Below are 19963 nucleotides of genomic sequence, written 5' to 3'. Positions count from 1 at the left end.
ACCAAACAGAACTTTTTACGTATATAGGGGGTAGGGGTTGCCCTCTCCTCAATACCTTGCTCTTTACGCTAAGTTTGACTTTTTTCCCAATTATTTAAGAATGACCTCTGAAACACAAGGGTCGTTTAATTTTAGTAATAAACTTTATTAAATGTTCTGAAAAAAACTTCGGCATAAAGAGCAAGGTATTGAGGAGAGGCCGACCGCCCTCATATGTGTAAAAATACCTGTTTGTTTTAAGTTTTACTGTTGCTCCTTACTTTCGGCAGAAAAAAGCTTGTTTTTTGTATTTAATTTCTGATTGTTCTTTCAATAATGCTGGAAAATCCGACTCCACTCAATGGATAATTTCTTTCCCCCAAGAAAAGCTTCTCCATGGAAAGATACTCCCACGCAATCCCCCCAGGACACCCCCCTCGAAAATATTTGTATACTTCCGAATAACCGATACTATATGTAAACAATGGGCAAAGTTCATAGCAGTCCTTCCCCTGGGGACCGTGGTGGGTCAAGTTATCCTCAAAGACATAGTTATTAGATCTTTCAACTGGGCTGGACGAAATGGTTATCTCAAAATTTGATCGGGCAACTGTGGGAAAAAAGGGCATAGGACGGGAGAACTAGTCCTCCAATGTTTTTATTTACTTAAAGAAGACACTAGAAATTTTGATTAACGATCAAATGAGCCCTCTTCCCATCTTATAAGATCACTGCTTTGATATGATTATCCCTGAAAAAAAAAACAAAAAAAAACATCCGTGATCTGTCTTCTGAAAAAAAAAGCAAAATTCCACATTTTTTTTTGTATAGGAGCTTGAAACCTCTACGTCAGAGTTCTCCATCATGCTGAATATGATGTTGGAATTCTCATTAAGATTACTTGTTGTTTTGGGGGCGTTTCAAACTTTTTCAAGAAATGGGTCAGTTTCCCACGCTCGTAACTTTTGATGGGTAACGCTGAACTTGATGAGTTTTATATATTTTGAATAAGCATCAGAATTTGATCTTTTTGATGTATCTATTGTCACCAATACTCTATTTTTTAGGATTTCGGTTGCCACGTCGCTTCTTACTTAGAATTCTTTACCATAAACTGTTTGATTTGTTGATGGGATGTTTGAGAAGTGAGGGGATTTACTGCAAATACTCCTGGTAGGCGTAAATGTTTGTTGTGGTGTTCAAGACAATAAGTTAAATATGATCCAAGACCACTCCACCAAGCCGTCTTCAGTACTAAAATAAAAAAAGAAACGCTAATCTTTTGAAGAAAAATCAAAAGATTGTTTTTTACCACTGAAGACAGCTTGGCAGAGGTCCTTGTCGAAATATCTGCTTTTGTCCTTTTCGATTCTTTTTTTCCACTGGCTGATATTACCATTGTTTTCTCGGCTATTAAATTATATAGTTTTTCTTCTCATCTGTCATACATTATTCTCCCGAATAAAGCTACTAAATTTACTTATTCGTGCTAGCTTCGGGCTTTGGATCTTTTTTAAGCAGGCGAAGATCTTAAATATACCTGAGCTCTTTGAAATTTTAGTTGGGTGCATATACTATGTTTTCTTTACTAGTGGTTTGCCAGACTAGTTTTCAAATCTGTTCAATTATCTAACTTGTTACCACGATTACCCAATTTGTAATTCGATTAGTTTGCAAGATAAAGTTTGGCTTCCATGCAACAACAATAGCAGGGTTTTTTATTCGGCAACACTGGCCCTACCTCTGGAGCCCATTGGATACTGAAGTTCAGTTTAAAAAGAAATGTTAATCCCTTAGAAATTAAAAAAAACTACTTTAGTCCTAAAGTATTGGTGTACAGGGGCGGATCAAGAGGTTGGTTTTAGGGGCACGTATCCCCCCAAAAGGCCGAAAATTGCAGTACTTATGGGATCGTAGGGTCGAAAAATACTAATGGGGGTTCCAAATTTTATTGGTGCACTCTCCCAAATATCAATTCTGTATCTTCCCCTATTCGTGTAGGCTCATTTTAGTGACTAATCTCAATCAGTGTTGCGCTTGATTCTGCCTTTGGCAATTGTGCAATATAAGTATTATGCTGTTAAACCTTTTAGTAAGTAAAATCTATCGTGTTTTCATTTACTTATTTTTAATTTTATTATAAGCTCAAGATGTAGCTGTAAGCGTTCTTACAAAACTTCTTCAATGCAAAATGTTTTTTTTAAAAACTATATTCTGTTTCCTTTCTTACAAAGGAGGAAAAAAAGTATGAATATCAGAGAATTTTCCCCAACATTATTTGCGAAAATTATCGACCTTCCATTTCTTTTTATTCCTTGGCAACTCAGCTTTTAGAAACAACGTTCCAATAGAAGAGAAACGAAATTGATCCCGGAAACAATTTGAACATAGAGAAATCCTAGAGATACTTTGTTGCCAAGTTGAAAGTTTGCAAATGACGTCGAAAGAACTAGGGAATATGTCAGAAAAAGAGAAAGCTGGGGATTTAGGGAATTCCTGAAAGAGAAAAACTTTCTGGAAAAGGATGCTAAGTTCTTTGTTTAATTTGTGCCAAATAAGACAGATAAAGAAAATGTTTCCGAGGATATTTAGTCTTATAAAATGTAGAACTGTAAGCTCCAGATGGTTTGTCAAAGTATAGTATGATTGATCATCTAAAAAGGAAAGATGGGTACTTTCTTTGTTCTAAAGATTTTGAAATGGGGATTTTTAACTTTCAATCATTTCTGACAGACTAAAGTACTAAAAAAAATTGCTCTTGCAATATTATCTTGTAAAGGAAAAATGTTTCTATTTTAGGAGATTGTTTCGATTTAACGGGTTCTTTAAAGAATCAGAATAATGAACAGGGTGAAATTGGATGTGTCTTTGATAAGATTGCTTATTACTTAATGCAAAAAACGACTTTGATGAAATATATAATAACGAATTTCATAAAAACGTCTTTCATAATAAATGAAAAAAAAATTTCGGCGTAAGTCTGCGTAGCGCAGGTACCGATCTTCTGATCTTCTGTCTTCGACCGGGAGTGCAATGAGTGGTTTGAGACATCAGTCATGAGATGCTTTCCGTGTTTTCCCCCAGGTTTCTCCAGATACCCATATAGATCTGGGTCGACTCTGGCTGAGCTTACAGAGTCACGACGTTGATCCCTGTTCCAAACCAAATAACCAGCGACATTATGACTCAAACAACTGTCCTAAGGATTTCAAATCTATTGCACTCTGGCTGAGCTTACAGAGTCGGGCCCCGTTCCAAACCAAATAACCAGCGACAAAAGGCCTCGAACAGCTAAGACGGCTCAATCATGACAAAGAATAACACGAAATGCAAATTTTGGTAGATTTTGATCGAAAATTATTTCTACATAGGGCTAAAACCCACGCAGTACGGCCTATCTGGTAATTACACTCGTTGACAGGGACGCCTTAAATCATTGACATATAATTTAAAATATTTAATGATAAATATTGGTGTCTTAGCTGTAAACTTAGCGGGTAGGAATGAGATTTTTACCAGTGTGATTGTCACAGGTGGTAGAACGCTCTAATGAGTTTGAGGGTACTGAAAATTGAATACATTTTCTTAAGCTAGCTGTTTTTGCTCACAGTAGGAGGCTATCCTTTTCACTTTTGATTACTTTAAAGATGGGATATTCGATAAACTTTTTACTGTTATTTATAAACCCATAGCTTTTTGTTCCATAATGGCCTATAGTGTCACTTTTTTTTTCTTTTTTTTCGCAATTGTGTCTTAGCAAAGTGTCTCAGCAGCCGTGATTCTGCAATGGTAGTGAGCGCATTTGTATTCTGTATTGCGAATATCAACTCAGCGAAATTCATGGAACGACACGTCTTGATGACTGGTCGTCATGGCAGATTGATATAAGGGTAACAGATAAACGAAGTTTTGTTGGGTTATTCTTGATTGTTTAAATGACGATAACCAGACTCAGCATAGTTTTTAGTGAAACAGAAGACACCGTCGATGGTAACAGTGGTCAGGGTGAAACAATGGTGTAAAAACTGACGAAAATAACATCAAAGATACTGACGATATATTTGACACAAATGACATTGACAGCGGCGTCACGATTACATTGGTGATTTTGATATTGACCATAACAATAAAGGCTATGTAAAGGGCCATTACCTTCGTTGTCGGCATCGATGTCATCTCTTTGTCTTCAAATGTCTACAATGATGTCTTCGGCATCTACCAGTTCGAAAAATTTAATGGAAACCAGTTACACCCCTTCACCCTGGGTTTCCGTCAATTATTTAATTTCATTCATTGGCTTCCTTGGCTTGTGAACCATAGCTGACCGAGTTACTAAAAACAGTCAGCTCAGATAAGAAAAACCGTTTAGCAGTCCAAATATGACCCCCCTGAAGAGTCTACTGATTTTCCCAAATTGTGCCAAATAGCCCCGATGGCTCCAGCATTTGTGACCTAAAACCTGAAGTAAACTAAACCTGTGATATTTTGACCCTTTGATGTGGAACTTGGACACAGGAGATATATATATAATACTTAAAAAATATTTCAAAGTCAGGAGATTTGTTCTAGGAATTTTGATAGTGAAAGAGCGCCACACCCTCTTACAAAGACACTTGTCATTCATGGGACTTATGTTAGGGGTCTATCCTTACTTCTCAAGAAACAAGACACCAATTTCTAAACTCTCAAAACACGAGTTTGGTAAACGAAAACTTTGCACGCGAAAATGAAAAAATAACGGTTATTTTAAACTTTCAAGGAATAAGTGTAATACTAAGTATTTTATAAGGCTGGACCTGGTCATCACCTCCCAGGACACGGAATGGAGTCACAGTTTGTATATTTGGGTTGAAGACGGTTTCGATTGCGTTGATTATTGGTTATCTTAGTGGCTAAGAGAAATGAGTTTTTGGAGGTAAAATTTAGTGACAATTCGGCAGCAATAATCTAAAACGTGTTATTTGACAGGTTGCGCCAAACTCGCGTTATTAAACTCAGCAAGTTTTATCGACTGATTCAATCCATTTCTTCATATCCTATTTGCTTGTTTTGAAATGTTTTTAATTTCTTGGGTGCTGAAATTAGCAAGCTGCTGCCCTGACTTGATCCAAAGAGACTCCAACCGGGTACCGAAGATCCGACTTTGGTTTTAGAGAGGAGCGATGGTTATTCTACGGGCGGGGGCGGTGTGCTTGAAGAATAAAATAGTAAATTAAAAGGAAGATCTTTTACCCCCTAACCTTCCGCCTGAGGAACATTTTTGGTTTAACCCTGCAAAACGGGCACTCTGGTCTTATAGTTCCTCTCTTATTGCAGAAATGTTTGGGCGCAACAAAAAGATTACATTCATGTGCTTAGCTTCACAAAAAGGGGAGGGGTAGGGGATTCCCTATACATATATACGTCAGAAGAAATCCTCTCGAAAAACGTGGAAATTTGGAACGAAAAGATCCTTTTTTGCCATTTCAGGCTCGCTCAACCTGGTAAATATTTTAAGGGATGCACCTCTTCAGGGATGATAATCATTCTCGAAGTAAATGCTATACAAAAACTATTCCTGAACACGAAAAACTGGGGCTAGGGAGATCGCAGCCTCCCTTATATTTAAGAGAACACTCGACAAAACGGTTCGTATTAACAAACTATAAGCAAAGACGGGGGAAGGCAACATGTTTTCAAACTGTTCAGTTTAGACAAATATGTGAATATTTAAGTGATCCCAGAATATTGTTGTTAAGTATTTCTGCCTTTATTTGAAAGAAAATTCCCGTCTAACGTTAAGCGCAGATGTATTCGATTTTTATTCCTTTAAAATTCGGTCACTATTTTCAACTTGTTTGTTTTCTTTTCTAAATACTCTATAGGATAGTTAGGAAAACATTAGAGTTTTTATTGCCTTTCGCTAAAGAAAAACCCTGTAGATTTTCACCAAATGTTTTAAAGTTAACAACAAAATCCTTAAAGGGTTTGTAAAACTTCTACGCACCTGAACTTAGCATGGATGTGGAAATGATGGATTTTAAGGGAGTGTTTAAGGGAGTGATTTAAGGGAGTGATTTTAAGGGAGTGTTTAACAATAAAGCTAAACTTTACTGTTAGATTGGTGGTTGAGGGACAGTAGTATCTCTTAAATTTGAGATGACCCTAGATGGATATTAAAGACGAAAAGAAATTAATAAAGAAACAGCTTTTTCAAACGGAAGTAAAGAGTGAGACTAAAACTTAAAAAAACACGAATTATACTGTATATGAGGGAAGCTTCCCCCCTTAACCCCATTCTACAGCAAAACTTGACCAGTCACCCTCCCGAAAAAAAATTCAAGAGAAATTGCTTTAACACATGGGCAATAGATTTCAAAGTTTTCTTTTTTCGCAATGCCTCAAGAATGGAACGGCTTAATAATGAACACTAACTTTAAACGACAAAAATTTCACTTCAATTATGTTGGAAGGCAGTTGGGAAATAAAACCCATGTAATTACCAACTGGCTATATTTGTTGCACAAAATGCTTTCAGTAAAACTTTCGTAAAATTTAGCGTAAAGAGTGTGGAGTTGGGTTGACAACCCTTTTGTATATAGAATAATTTATGCTCGTCGTAAGGTTTATTGTCGCTATTTACTCTCATTTAGAAGAGCTAGTATTTTTGGTTCAAATACCCATGCCTTACTGATTGATAAAAAAAAAAGAAATGCAAAGCAAACAAGAACATTTCTAATTTGAATTTAGTAGCACTTTGTCTTGCCAAAACTAAAGAGTTTTCTTACCTACTTTTTTAGTTTTACTGCAAAATAGTGTGTTGGAATAAAAAAACAAAATCCCTGAAAATTACAGTCTGTGGCCGAATGATGTGGCTTTATTTGGGCCTAAAATGATATCAAGGATTCTTTGAGTTTGAGGACCAACATTTTGTTTTACCCCAGTCATAGCTGCTTCCTCTCCTCTATGAGAAAAACAAAACTTCTTTAAACCCCCCTGTGGATAAAAAACTTCTTTTTTTTACAATGAAAGGTTTTGTAGATGAAGCTCAATAGTTTATTATGATAAATAGTACCAGATATGCCCTATAACTTTGTCAAAAAAAAAAATGTTAATATATATTCCTTCTAGCACTGTATCTTCCCAAAAACTAAATAGTCTATTTAACTATGTTTATAGTTTTACCGCAGAGTAAAGAAAAATCTTAATTTTTTTAAGATTCTAAAAAAAATTCTTTATTCAGATTTTTTTTTGTAATGCCTCAAGAATGGAACTGCTTAATTACGAACACTAGCTTTATACAACACAAATTTCAATTCAAACTGGAAGGCAGTTGAGAAATAAAACACGTGTTATTACCTGATATGCCCTTTAGCTTTGTAAAAAAATATATTAATATATAGTATATTAATATACTATAAAAAATATATTAATATATATATTAATATATATATATATATATATATATAATATATAGCAATATAGCAGTATAATTTTTATGACATATATAATACCGCTAAAAACTTGGGGCCTGATAGCCGACTATTGAGTCATTTACCTAGGCACTCTAATCAAGTTTGGAATCGATGCTAAGAGTTTATTTCACTTTTATTACTGAAATTTGGTATAATTAATTACAATTTGTAAGACAAAAAAGAATACTAAAAAAAAATAAGACAAAAAAATTAATGATAAAACTACGCAGCATAGAAATCCCCGTCTGAAGCATTATCTAAACTTTGCAGGTGTTATTTCAATAAAGAAAGATTGCCAACGTTCAATCTCTACCTGGAAGCAGAATTTGGCAAATAGATATCACTCCATGCAAAAGGTCATTTGTGCAAAAATTGTATTGTACCATGTGCCAAGATTTTATTAGTTGGTATTTAGCTACACATACACACTTACTTGTTGAAATTCAACCAGTTTTCTTTGGTTCATTTTTTCTTATTGATTTCAATTTTTCTTTTAAATAGTTTATATGTCGGCTTGTGCTCACAACTATACCTCCCTCCCTATGAACACCCTCAAGGTGACTGCAATTCAACAAGGATGGGCAATATGCATAACGGTCAAAGAAGGTTCCCTATTGCTCTATCCCCAACCACGTGCATAGAGACAAATTACATCGCTGTTGAATCTAGGTCTTTCAGAGGTCATTTAAGATCTATTAATATTTTGATCATTTAATATTGATCAATCGAGCAAATTTAATCAATATAGATTATCAGAAATTAAAATAATGATGGAGATGGAGTGGAGATGGGTAAGGAGTTCAAGAGCTGGTGCAGCATGTATGACTGTGGACGAGTTGATCCCTTTCAGTGGAGGGCTTAGGACGGAATTTTATAACATTTTTTTGAAAAAGGGTTTTAAATTTTTAATTACGTGGCTCGTTTTTTACTAGGCTGCAGCTATCACTATAACCATCATATAGACGATGGTCGTGGGGATAGAGACGAACGTGGTGGAGATGAAGTTGGAGGGCGACAGTGATGAAATTAGTGGAAAACAAGTCATGCCACGCCCACTCATTCGCCTGGCCACTCAGCCCTGAAGGTAGGAATAAATACCATATGCATATCCCACCTCCGTTTTTGTTTTAAGTTTTGTACACTTAAAGCAGATATTCTGAAAAAGGCAGTTGAAATTCATCGTTTTGTAAGAGTGTTTGGTTTGGTATTTAACTTTAACAGCATGGTATTTAAACTTGGTATTTAATAATGGTATTTTAATAATGGTATAAAATGGTATTTAAATAAGTTGAGGGGGTACGTGGGAGGATCTTTCTATGGAGGAATTTGCAATGGGGGAAGAGAACTTCAATGAAGGGATTTTCTAGCATTATTTAAAAAAACAATGAAAAAATAAATATAAACAGTTTTTTCGACTGAAAGTAAGGAGCAGCATTAAAACTTAAAACGAACAGAAATTATTACGCATATGTTAAAGCATGGTCTTTAAAGCATATGTCAAAGCATTAACAGCATGGTATTTAAATTTAACAGCAGAAAATTCTGAATAGAAAATGGAAGACAATATGTGTGATCTAAATAGTGGAGGTAAAGATCTGAAAATCGTAACATCCAAAGATCATGAGTAAAATCGTATTTCAATAAAACAAAATTAAACGAACACTGTATGAGATTATATGATTAGGAATCGAGCATTCTTTTATGATAATGCTCGTTCGATATCCATTCTCTACAAAGACACCCTCTTCTGCTGAGCGGCAATATTTCCTATCGCCGTCCACCTCAGCAAGCCATACTCCACTGGTGCCAGGCTTATTCTTCACCCCTTTAGAAAGTTCCTCCACCATATGAAATTGAGCAGCCAAAGAGACGGTGTCGCATATAAAAATAATGAAGAAAAGAAGGAATTTTAGAATATTGTATTTATAGAATTTAGTCAAAAAGTATGGTATAGAACATCCTATAGCATTTATTTTTACATTTTTACTTATTTTCATTCTTTGTCGTGCTTTTGGGGGTTGAGTTATCATAGCAGAGTAACATAAAGCTTAAATAAAATAATATGAAGATATGCAATTAGTAGCAACTTTAGAAGAGCAACCTTATGATGGAAGTGCACAGAGTGCTGGGGCCAAGAAGTACAAATAATGACTTCTTGTGGACTTAGTTTGGTACTGACTAGAGCGGTCACTAGCCAAAATGTTGAGGGGGGAAAGATTTACCGACTGTCTGGTCATTTTTATCGACTACTTTGGGTAGTATTACTATTAAAATTACTGTATTTCTTGTTCTTTACACAACTACAGTACATGATATCAGTTCACCCCTTGGGATCGAGTACGCGTCGACTAGGCGTAGATCCAAAGGTTTTCCCGACTGAAGTACCTTTAAGGGGACTTTCTTTAAATTTAGTTTAAAAACAAGGAGGCAAACTATAATTCAGACCAAACAAATTTAAAATTGACAGAGCTTCTTGTTCAAATAAGTAAGCAACAGTTTGAGCAAAGAAAGTTTCCGAAAACTCATCGAGTCCTGCTCACAAAAAGTATTAGATATCGTCCACTAGATGCATATCTGATGGTTTTCCCGTCTGAAGTAGCCTACCTTTACTTGTATGACTTTTCATAAACGAATGCGTCACCGTGGGGCATTACTTCATCCGCAACCAGGAAGCTCAATAAATAGCTTCTTTGATACTTTTAAAGCGATTGGCTCTCTTAGATTTTTCAATCGATAGAAACCTGGTCCTCCGTGGCGCGGAATCGTAATTTGATGCTACAAATGGGTGAAAACGCAACGCCCCCGTGACACAATCTTTTTGGTTGTCTTAAAAAAGCTTTAGAACTCATAATTTCTTTTCAAATGAGTCCTCTCACAATCATCTAGGATTATCGATTCTATACAATCACCCCTGTAAAAAAAATAACATGCATCCGTGATTATTCTTATAAAAAAAAGCGAAATTCCACATTTTTGTAAATAGGAGCTTGAAACACCCAAAGTAGGGTTCTCCAATGTGCTGAATCTAATGACGAGATATAAAATGTCAACATAAAAATCGATTCTTTTGATCTATTAATTAATAAAAATTACTAAGTATAATTCATAAAACGAGGATCACCATGTGTAAAAGGTCACCCGTGTGAAATTCACATAAACTATTTGCCAAGATTTTGTCAAGACTCACAGTTACTTTTTACGACACTCAAATAGTTTTTGTTCTTTTAAAGCCCATTGGTGTTAATTTACATGTAGGTTACGCTACAATAAATCGGTTGACAAACTTTAAGACGAATCATTAAAATAAAACTGTCTAAAACTCACAGAACAGAATCGTTAGATTTTACAATCAAGATTACTTTTACAACCTTTATTTCAAAAACATAGGAAAATCATCGCATTTTATCAAAGACGCATATGCATACACAATATAAGAAATATTAAGGAAGAATGAGACAGGAATTATGAAAATTAAGAACAAATATTAAAAATGTACAGCTATATCAGACACCTTTCACCTCTACGTTAAATTTCTGGAATATTGTATTTGGCCCTACTTCATCCCCTGATGAGAGTGGGGAGATCGTCCCAAGGGGGTCCATAATAGAAACTGGGAAACCCTCCCCTGGGGGTCATAATTACAGGTGGAGGAGGAAGAAGGCCCCTCAAATGTACACTCAACAGGGACCACTGCCGTGTTCACACGTCAGATGAGTTACAAACCTTCTCCCAGTAATGGGTTAAATTGCATGGTGATGCAGAACACCGTCGTGGGAGGATCCTCTATAGGAGGACAACTGCGGCAGGGCGTAAGATCCAGATTTATGGACAACGGCCTCTGTATAGGGCTGCCTCGACCCTTTCGGGGTACCTGCAAGACTGGGAAACTTGCGGTCAATTTTTCCCACTTGTGGAGTGGCGCCCCTTGAGGAAATTATAGCCTAGTAAACAACACAGCACTCGTACTGGATTCTGATTTTTGGATATTTTTCTGGGCTTGGTTTGTTTTGATGGGCGTTTTCGGGCTGAAAAACCTCTTCCTAGCTAATTTATCTACTATGGGCTGCCTCCCCGTAGTAGCATAATATTTGTATTTGTAATGAGTCGGAGGTAATAGGCTTGGGACTGTCTGTGCAGGATTTCGACTCTTGTTGATAGAAGAGCATCGCCAAGTGCTGAAAACCATGTTGTGACCAAGATGGGCCCAGGATTGCACAAAGCCTCCAACTTACTGGAGGTCCCAGGGACTTCTTGCTGTCCGGCTCTAAGCCGGCTTAAGCGCTTCGGTGTAGACTTGAGAAGATATGTTGGTCCCCATCCTGCATTGGTATCCGGGATCACTGCTTTTCCTGAGGCTAAAATAATTTCAAAGATTTAAAGAACATGAAAATTGGAACTTGGAATGTTACGACGTTAAAAAAGGACTATCGCATCGACATTTTGACTGACGAATTCAGACGGTTTGAACTGGATTTATTAGGTGTTTCAGAAACTCATATCCCAGGGGTAGGAAGCATGAAATTAGGTGACATAGAATTCGTTTACTCAGGCAGAAAGGATGGGGTACATAGACAGGGAGTAGGGCTCATGATGAATAAGGAAGCTCCTAAGTCTTGTTTAGGCTGGGAAGGTATTAATAATAGAATACTAAGTGCTCATTTTATGACTAAAAAGTTCAGGGTATCAGTTATAGTAGTATATGCCCCCGTTGAACCAACTGATGGAGCTACTACTGACTCAGACGAATTTTACTTACAATTAGAGGAGCAAATAGACAGGGTACCAGGTAGAAATATGGTGTTTTTGCTAGGAGATTTTAGTGCCCAGGTTGGTAGAAATAGGGATAGATGGTATCCTAGCCTAGGTAAATTTGGTGAAGGAAAAAAACAGTAATGGCTATAGGCTTTTGCAATTTTGTAGGTATAACAACCTAGTTATAACCAATACGGTGTTTGGTCACAAAATGGCCCATAAGTTGACATGGTATTCACGTGATGATAAGACAGCAAACCTTATTGATTATGTTATTGTAAACAGAAGACTAGCAGGATCAATACAAGATACTAGGGTGTATAGGAGTGCTGTTATTGATGTTAAAAGTAAAGATCACCATCTAGTTGTCTCTAAGGTTAATTTAAAGCTGAAATTTCGGAAGGGTAACTCCCTCCCGGAAAGTTATGATGTTGATAGATTCCAGGATGAAAATTTGAGAAAAACTTCCAGGAACAGTTGAATACTAAACTTGAGAGTTTAAAATTTGACAATGTGGAAGATTGAGAATAATTTCAGAAAAACATTTTGTGAAGTTGCTGATGGTGTCCTAGGGAAGAGTGCTAAGACTGCAACTAGGAATATTAGTGAAAAAGCTTTAGGTCTAATAGAGAGTAAAAGGGGTTTGTATAAGAATCATCTGAGTGATAGGTCATATGAAAACAAAAGGAATGTAAAGAAAGTGGAGAAAGCATTAAAATATGAACTAAGGAGATGTGAAGTGGAGGCCATGGATAAAATCCATCTGGAAGATGCGGCTAGACGGCATAATAGTAAAATATTATTCTGGCATGTTAATAAATTGAAAGGGAGTAGCCAATCCGGACTAGTCCCAGTTAAAGATAGAAATGGGGCCACAATTAGTGATAAGGAAAAAGTTAAGGAAAGATGGGTGGAACATTTTGAGAATGTGCTAAACCGAGATACAGTTGCAGGAAAAGATATAGATGAAAATGAAAAAGTTTGTGATGCCTTGGATGTGAAGGAAGATTCGTTTAGTGGGGAAGAATTAGCGACAGTACTAAAAGGATTAAAAAATAATAAGGCCCCAAGTGCTGATAGTATGATTAATGAGTTTCTTAAATATGGTGGCTCTGAGGTTAGGAATAAGCTACTGAAGACTATGAACATGATTTTTGAAAAAGGGGAAGTACCCAATAATTTTAGGAAAATCTTAATTAAACCATTGTATAAGAAAGGTGACAAGAGTGAGTGTCGTAATTATCGAGGCATTAGTCTGGTCTCGGTAGGTAGCAAATTACTGAGTAATATGATACTTTTTAGACTGAGACATGGTGTAGACAAAGTTTTAAGGGAAGAACAATGCGGTTTTAGAAAAGGTAGAGGATGTGCCGACCATGTTTTCACTCTTAGGTTAATAATTGAGAAGTCCCTTCGTTGTCAAACACCTTTGGTCCTCAGTTTTATCGATTATGAGCAAGCTTTCGATTCTGTTGATAGAAGAGCGTTAACAAAGATCTTATCGTTATATGGTATACCAGAAAAATACATTAAAGTGACTTGTGCTGTGTACGAGAATAATACTGCTGCGATTAAGGTGGGAAATGAGGTTAGCAACTGGTTTTGTATTAAATCAGGAGTTAAGCAGGTTTGTGTTCTATCCCCCTTTATATGGATCATTTTGATGGACTTCGTTTTAAGGAACACAGGAAAGACAATTGGAGACCATGGAATCAAATGGGGAGGAAGAACGCTCCTGGACTTAGATTATGCTGATGATTTAAGCATATTAGATGAAAGTGTGAGCAAAATGAATGAATTTTTGGAGGTTTTGCGAGTTCAGGGTGCTAAAATAGGCTTAAAAACTAATGTTAGGAAGACTAAGTCACTAAGGCTAAGAATAAGTGAAGATGAACAGGTGACATTAGGTAACGAAAAGATTGATCAGGTTGGGAGCTTCAGTTACCTTGGTAGTATTATTAGTAAAGATGGTGGGAGAAGTGAAGATGTTAAAAGTAGAATAGCCAAGGCTCAGGGTGTTTTTTTTCACAGTTAAAAAAAGTTTGGAAGAATAGAAAGATAAGTCTACAAACCAAGATTAGAATATTGGAAGCTACAGTGATGACAGTGGTCAAATATGGCTCTGAAGCATGGGCACTCCGAAAAGCAGATGAAAATTTACTAGATGTTTTCCAGAGAAATTGCCTACGGATTGTTCTGGGTACCCGGCTGACTGACCGTATTTCAAACAGTAGGTTGTACGACAAGTGTGGTTCAATCCCGCTTTCTGGGGCTATAATGAAAGAAAGGTTGAGATGGCTAGGCCACGTTCTACGGATGAAGGATGACAGATTACCGAAGATTGTCCTTTTTGGCCAACCGTCTGGGGCTACACGGAAAGCAGGTCGTCCTTGTCTGGGTTGAGAGGCTGTCATAAATAAAGATTTAAAGGAAATGAGAACTTCGTGGGAGGGTGTAAAGAGGGAGGCTTTAAATAGTGAATGAACTTTAAATGCTATTAGATCGTATCGGTCTCAACAACTATCATCAACGTAGCTTATAGGTGATATAGTTTAAAGCAGTTGGAGCTATGACTTGCAAGAGTCAGTATATCCTGAAGATCTACATTTAAGATTATTTGGTATAATTAAGAAAGCCGCAACAATAAACCTGCCCCTGAAGTTAATTAGCCTATAGTCTTGGAACAATTCAACAGCTTTTGCAAAGGGTCATCTGCTCAAAATTCGTGTAGAAACATTAGCCAAAGCTTCATATAGTTTCTATTTTACAATCCATAAAAAAATTCTTAAATTACACATAACTAAACTCGAGTAGTTTTTAGACTTTGCTCTAATTGATGTCCATGCAACTTTTGTAATTTCTTAAACGTGCCTAAAGTACGTTATATTTTTTGCTCCCATTAAACTTTTAGTATATATCCCCACAACAAACAAACTTAAATAGATGGTTGCGTATACGCTTGGGGATCATCAGTGGCGTAATTTCCTCAAAATCCTGGGGGGGGGCAAAGTCGGAGCCAATTTTCCAAAATCAAGTGAAAATGGCAGGAAAAAGTGTAAAATGAATAAATGTACTATATAACCCTTAAAAGTACGATAAAGATACTTTATAGTAATATCAAGGTAAATATTTACTAAAGAAAATCGACCCGTTTCTGTTGATGATTGAATTATGCAAGTTTATCTTAGTTTTGACAAAAATTTTAAAGAAACTAAATTTCAGCTGGGAGTGAGGGAGCAGACTAAGATCTGGGAGGGGCAGTTACCTCCCCCGTGTCCCATAGAAAATTACGCCCCTGGGGATCAGCACCCAAGCCACCCTCCTAGATTTGTTGGTACTAGTCCACCCCTGAGTGTTACTACTTTTGTATCTCTTCCACATAGATAAATAATATAAATTAAGAATTTCTGGCTATATATATATATATATATATATATATATATATATATATATATATATATATATATATATATATATATATATATATATATATATATATATATATATACTAGCTGTTGGGGTGGCGCTTCGCGCCACCCCAACACCTAGTTGGTGGGGGCGCTTCGCGCCCCCCCCCCCCCCAAGCCCCCCGCGCGCGTAAGTCGTTACGCGCCATATTAGTTACGCGCCATTGTAGTTGTGTCCCTATGTCCCACCTGTGAATATAGATAGATATATATATATATATATATATATATATATATATATATATACTAGCTGTTGGGGTGGCGCTTCGCGCCACCCCAACACCTAGTTGGTGGGGCGCTTCGCGCCCCCCCAAGCCCCCCCGCGCGCGTAAGTCGTTACGCGCCATATTAGTTACGCGCCATTGTAGTTGTGTCCCTGTGTCCCACCTGTGAATATAGATAGATTTATATATGTGTTTCAAACTACGTAAAAATTGCGAATATACAACATTCTTGGCTTTCCCATTGTCTGTCCATATACAAAGCCGTATGTACTAATAATGACGTCATATGCAAACGCTCTTTTTACAAACAAACAAACATGCATACACACAACTCGTTTTTATATAGATAGATAGATAGATAGATACAATACAAATTAACTACGTAAAACTTGTGAATATACAACAGTCTTCGCTGTCCCATTGTCTGTGCGTATAAATAGATTGTCAGGTTTACCGACCCTCAAAGATGCAACATACAATTGTACATTGGTAAAGCAATCTGTATTAAGATCTATACCGCATTTTTCTAGTGATTGAACTTGAGCTTTGTTGATGGTGGTTGCAAATGCTAATCGAATTGGGAATTGCAATCTTTTAAATTGAAAAAGCAGATCCGTTGGAATCATGGGAATGCGAGGAATAAGAACAGCCTCACCCTCATAAGGCCCTGTCAAGATTGTGGCATCTATTAGGTTTTCCATTTTTTTTTTTTTACGGCAAGTCGCGTGCCATTGCAAAGCTTTGGTGGGTTGATATTTCTTAAAAGTATTATTGGTACGCCTATTTTTAGTTGTAGCAGGTGTGGTGGACACCCTGAAGGATCTATGGAATTTAAAAATTCAGATGGATAATTAACCGCTTCATTTGGTTCCGAAATACAAATTAACTGCGTAAAACTTGCGAATATACAACATTCTTCGCTGTCCAATTCTCGCTGCATATAAATAGATTGTCAGGTTTACCGACCCTCGAACATGCAACGTACAATTGTCCATGGGAAAAACAATCAGTATTAAGATCAATACCACATTTTTCTAATGATTGACCTTGAGCTTTGTTAATGGTGATTGCAAATGCTAATCGAATTGGGAATTGCAATCTTTTAAATTGAAAAGGCAGATCTGTTGGAATCATGGGAATGCGAGGAATAAGAACAGCCTCACCCTCAAAAGGCCCTGTCAGGATTGTGGCCTCTATTAGGTTTTCCATTGTTTTTTTTACGGCAAGTCGAGTGCCATTGCAAAGCTTTGGTGGGTTTATGTTACGTAACAATATTATTGGTACGCCTATTTTTAGTTGTAGCACGTGTGGTGGAAACCCTGAAAGATCTATGGAATTTAAAAATTCAGATGGATAATTAACCGCTTCATTTGGTTCCAAAACTGTGTCGACTGACTTGTAAAGGACTGCCTGGTCTTGAATCTTGGTCAAAACAATATTGTTGATTTCGTGGACGTCTATATTTTTGGGTGCGAGAATCGCTCTTTCACTTAGCCATTTATTATTTTTATAATTTTTTAGAATATTCGGAAATATATTTTCAATCAATTCATTTTTGGACGTCACTAAATTACAGAAATCAGCAGGTAGTTGTATACGTCCTGAAATTGAGTCTACTGGGAGCTTTCCGTTTCCCATTGCTAGCAATTGATCTGAAAATGTTTGACCAGAGTCATCGTTTTGCAATCGGACACGCATATTTGTAGTTAATTTTAATGTTTTTACGTGTGCCCATAAATTAGAATTTTTCAGGCAAGCATTCATTTCGTCTGCAGGAGTTGATCTAGGTATTATAGGTAATGTTTGCCTGAAATCTCCTGCAAGCAATATTAATGTGCTGCCAAAGGGTTTCGAATTCCCTCTTAAATCTTTCAAGCATTGATCCAGAGCCTCGAGCGATTTTTTGTGTGCCATTGTGCACTCATCCCAAATAATAAGTTTGCATTGCTGCAATACTTTACCCATCCCAGATGATTTGGAAATATTGCACGTGGGAGTTTCTGTAGAATGCAAGTTCAGAGGCAATTTCAAAGCGGAATAAGCAGTTCTTCCACCAGGCAGCAATGTTGCGGCTATTCCGGACGACGCAATTGCCAACGCTATATCATTTTTAGATCGAATTGATGCCAGAATCAGTTTTATCACAAACGTTTTACCAGTACCTCCTGGCGCATCCAAAAAGAAAATTTCTCCAACGTTGTTATCGACACAATGCATTATCGTATCATAAATGTCTTTTTGTTCCGACGTTAACTTGGAAATGTTATTTTGTACATACGACAATAGATCACTCGTACTGTAACTTTGTTCACGATCCAATTCTACACATGTCGAAACAGCAGCGATACGGTTAGGTGAAGGCATTCCCAAACCCTGAAGAGGTTTGTTTGCCATACTTATGCAAATATCTTCTATAACAACTAAAGTGTAGTTATAAATTTCTGGTGTAAAATCAAAAGTCATGTCTGACGTCTCTAACTGTTTTCGATGAAGTATATCTTCGGACATTTTTGACTTATATTTTTCCCATAAATCTGTAGGAGCTGATGGAGAGCAAGTTGTTAAAATGATGCCAAACAATGCACGAATTTGACTTGGGGTTGACGTTTCGCACGCGTCATTGATGCAGTTATCCCAGTGTTGGTCATTCTCCAATAAATTCAGAGCTTGGCATGCACTACGGTAAGTGTCATGTATAGTACCATTTACAGTCCTCAAATACTCAAAGGATGTCGGACCGGGTACATTCACCAAAAGCAGGCGTAGAAAGAAGCATTCATGTTGATTGGGGTGAACGGTGTAGAGTCTTCCTATCGTGGTATCTTTGAAGATGGTAGGTTGGCCGTCGACTGACTTACCCTGTTTTCGACGTTCAAATACTTTATTTTTAGTATTCCACGTGTAATACGAAGGCACTTCAGTATACAGCAGTTTTTTCGCAAAAGAATCATTTTTGCAAAGCGAAAAAAAAGCTGTTAATGTTGTATCCGGTGGATTCAGGACTCTTTGTTGCACGTTGGTTTCCGTGAAATAAACACGTTGACCATTCTGTAAATGTACCGCTAAGTGAACAACAGCTGGACTACGTTCATGTATCGGAAATGAAAGAATTCGCCAAACAGCTTCATTACTGCTTATGTATCTTCCAGCCTGATATTCTACGATTTCATCGAAATCTTTGATTTCGGACTGCAAGCCAAAAACTGCCATGTCACTGCCTTTGTTGACGTATTTACATATATATTTTATTGCCTTTACGGAGTTACAGTATTCAACGTTTATATGTGCATTAAATGTTTTGGATAATAAAGGGGAATATGGAACAACCCACTGGTTATCTACTTCGATGGTGGTACCGTTACGCTTCTTTATTATTGCTGTTTTACCGCCATCTTCAGTAGATCTTCTTCTATATTGTGGGTAACCATCATTGCCAGTAATTGTTTTGGGTACTAAAAGTCGAGGATATTGCTTTGTGCACCTTCCTTTGGCCATGCATGGTGAATTTTCGTTCAGTGCACCGCAAGGTCCATGTATCATATTTTTTACAATAATATCATGTAACCCCTTATCGACATTTTTATCAGGTATTTCAGCGGAAATCACATCATCAATTTCGTTTGAAGTAATTTTTTTATGTAGCCAGATTAGTATATGTGCGTGTGGCAAACCTCGTTTTTGCCATTCCACTGAGTACATCCAGCATCGCACTGACCCAAACACTTCATGTTTTACAAGGTAGTTTATCAGTGATTTCAACTTTTGCCGGAAGACACGTGCCGTAATGTCATGCCTATGAACCGCCGATTGTCCTTGAAGTAAAAGCTGCAGTATCTCGTCCCAAGATTGATTACATGTAAATGTAATAAATAAATCTGGACGACCATAGAGACGAACATACGCAATAGCATCTTGAGCATATTCATGCATATGACGGGGACTGCCAGCATATGACGAAGGTAAAATTGTTAATCTTCCAACGTTTGTGGTATTACCGTCATTTATAACTGCATCTCGCAAATGAATGTATTGTTCAGAGCGGAGCTTGGTCTGATTCAGGCGGATATATAGCAAACGTTCTGATTCA

General features: G+C 36.9%; 1 long non-coding RNA gene across 2 annotated transcripts in view; it reads left to right on the top strand.

Annotated features, from left to right (window-relative positions):
- The first annotated feature begins 8370 nt into the window (after nt 1–8370).
- The window catches only part of LOC136043791 (uncharacterized), a 54134-nt gene continuing 42541 nt past the window's right edge, over nt 8371–19963 (top strand). For both annotated transcript variants that reach the window (XR_010621719.1, XR_010621720.1), the window contains exon 1: nt 8371–8517. This is a non-coding gene — a long non-coding RNA (uncharacterized LOC136043791). The remainder of the gene's footprint in view (nt 8518–19963) is intronic.

The sequence above is a fragment of the Artemia franciscana genome, chromosome 2, assembly GCF_032884065.1.
Source record: "Artemia franciscana chromosome 2, ASM3288406v1, whole genome shotgun sequence".
NCBI classification, from domain to species: Eukaryota; Metazoa; Arthropoda; class Branchiopoda; order Anostraca; family Artemiidae; genus Artemia; species Artemia franciscana.
The sequence above is the reverse complement of the archived record's forward strand: the minus strand, read 5'-3'. Positions and strand labels throughout refer to the sequence as shown.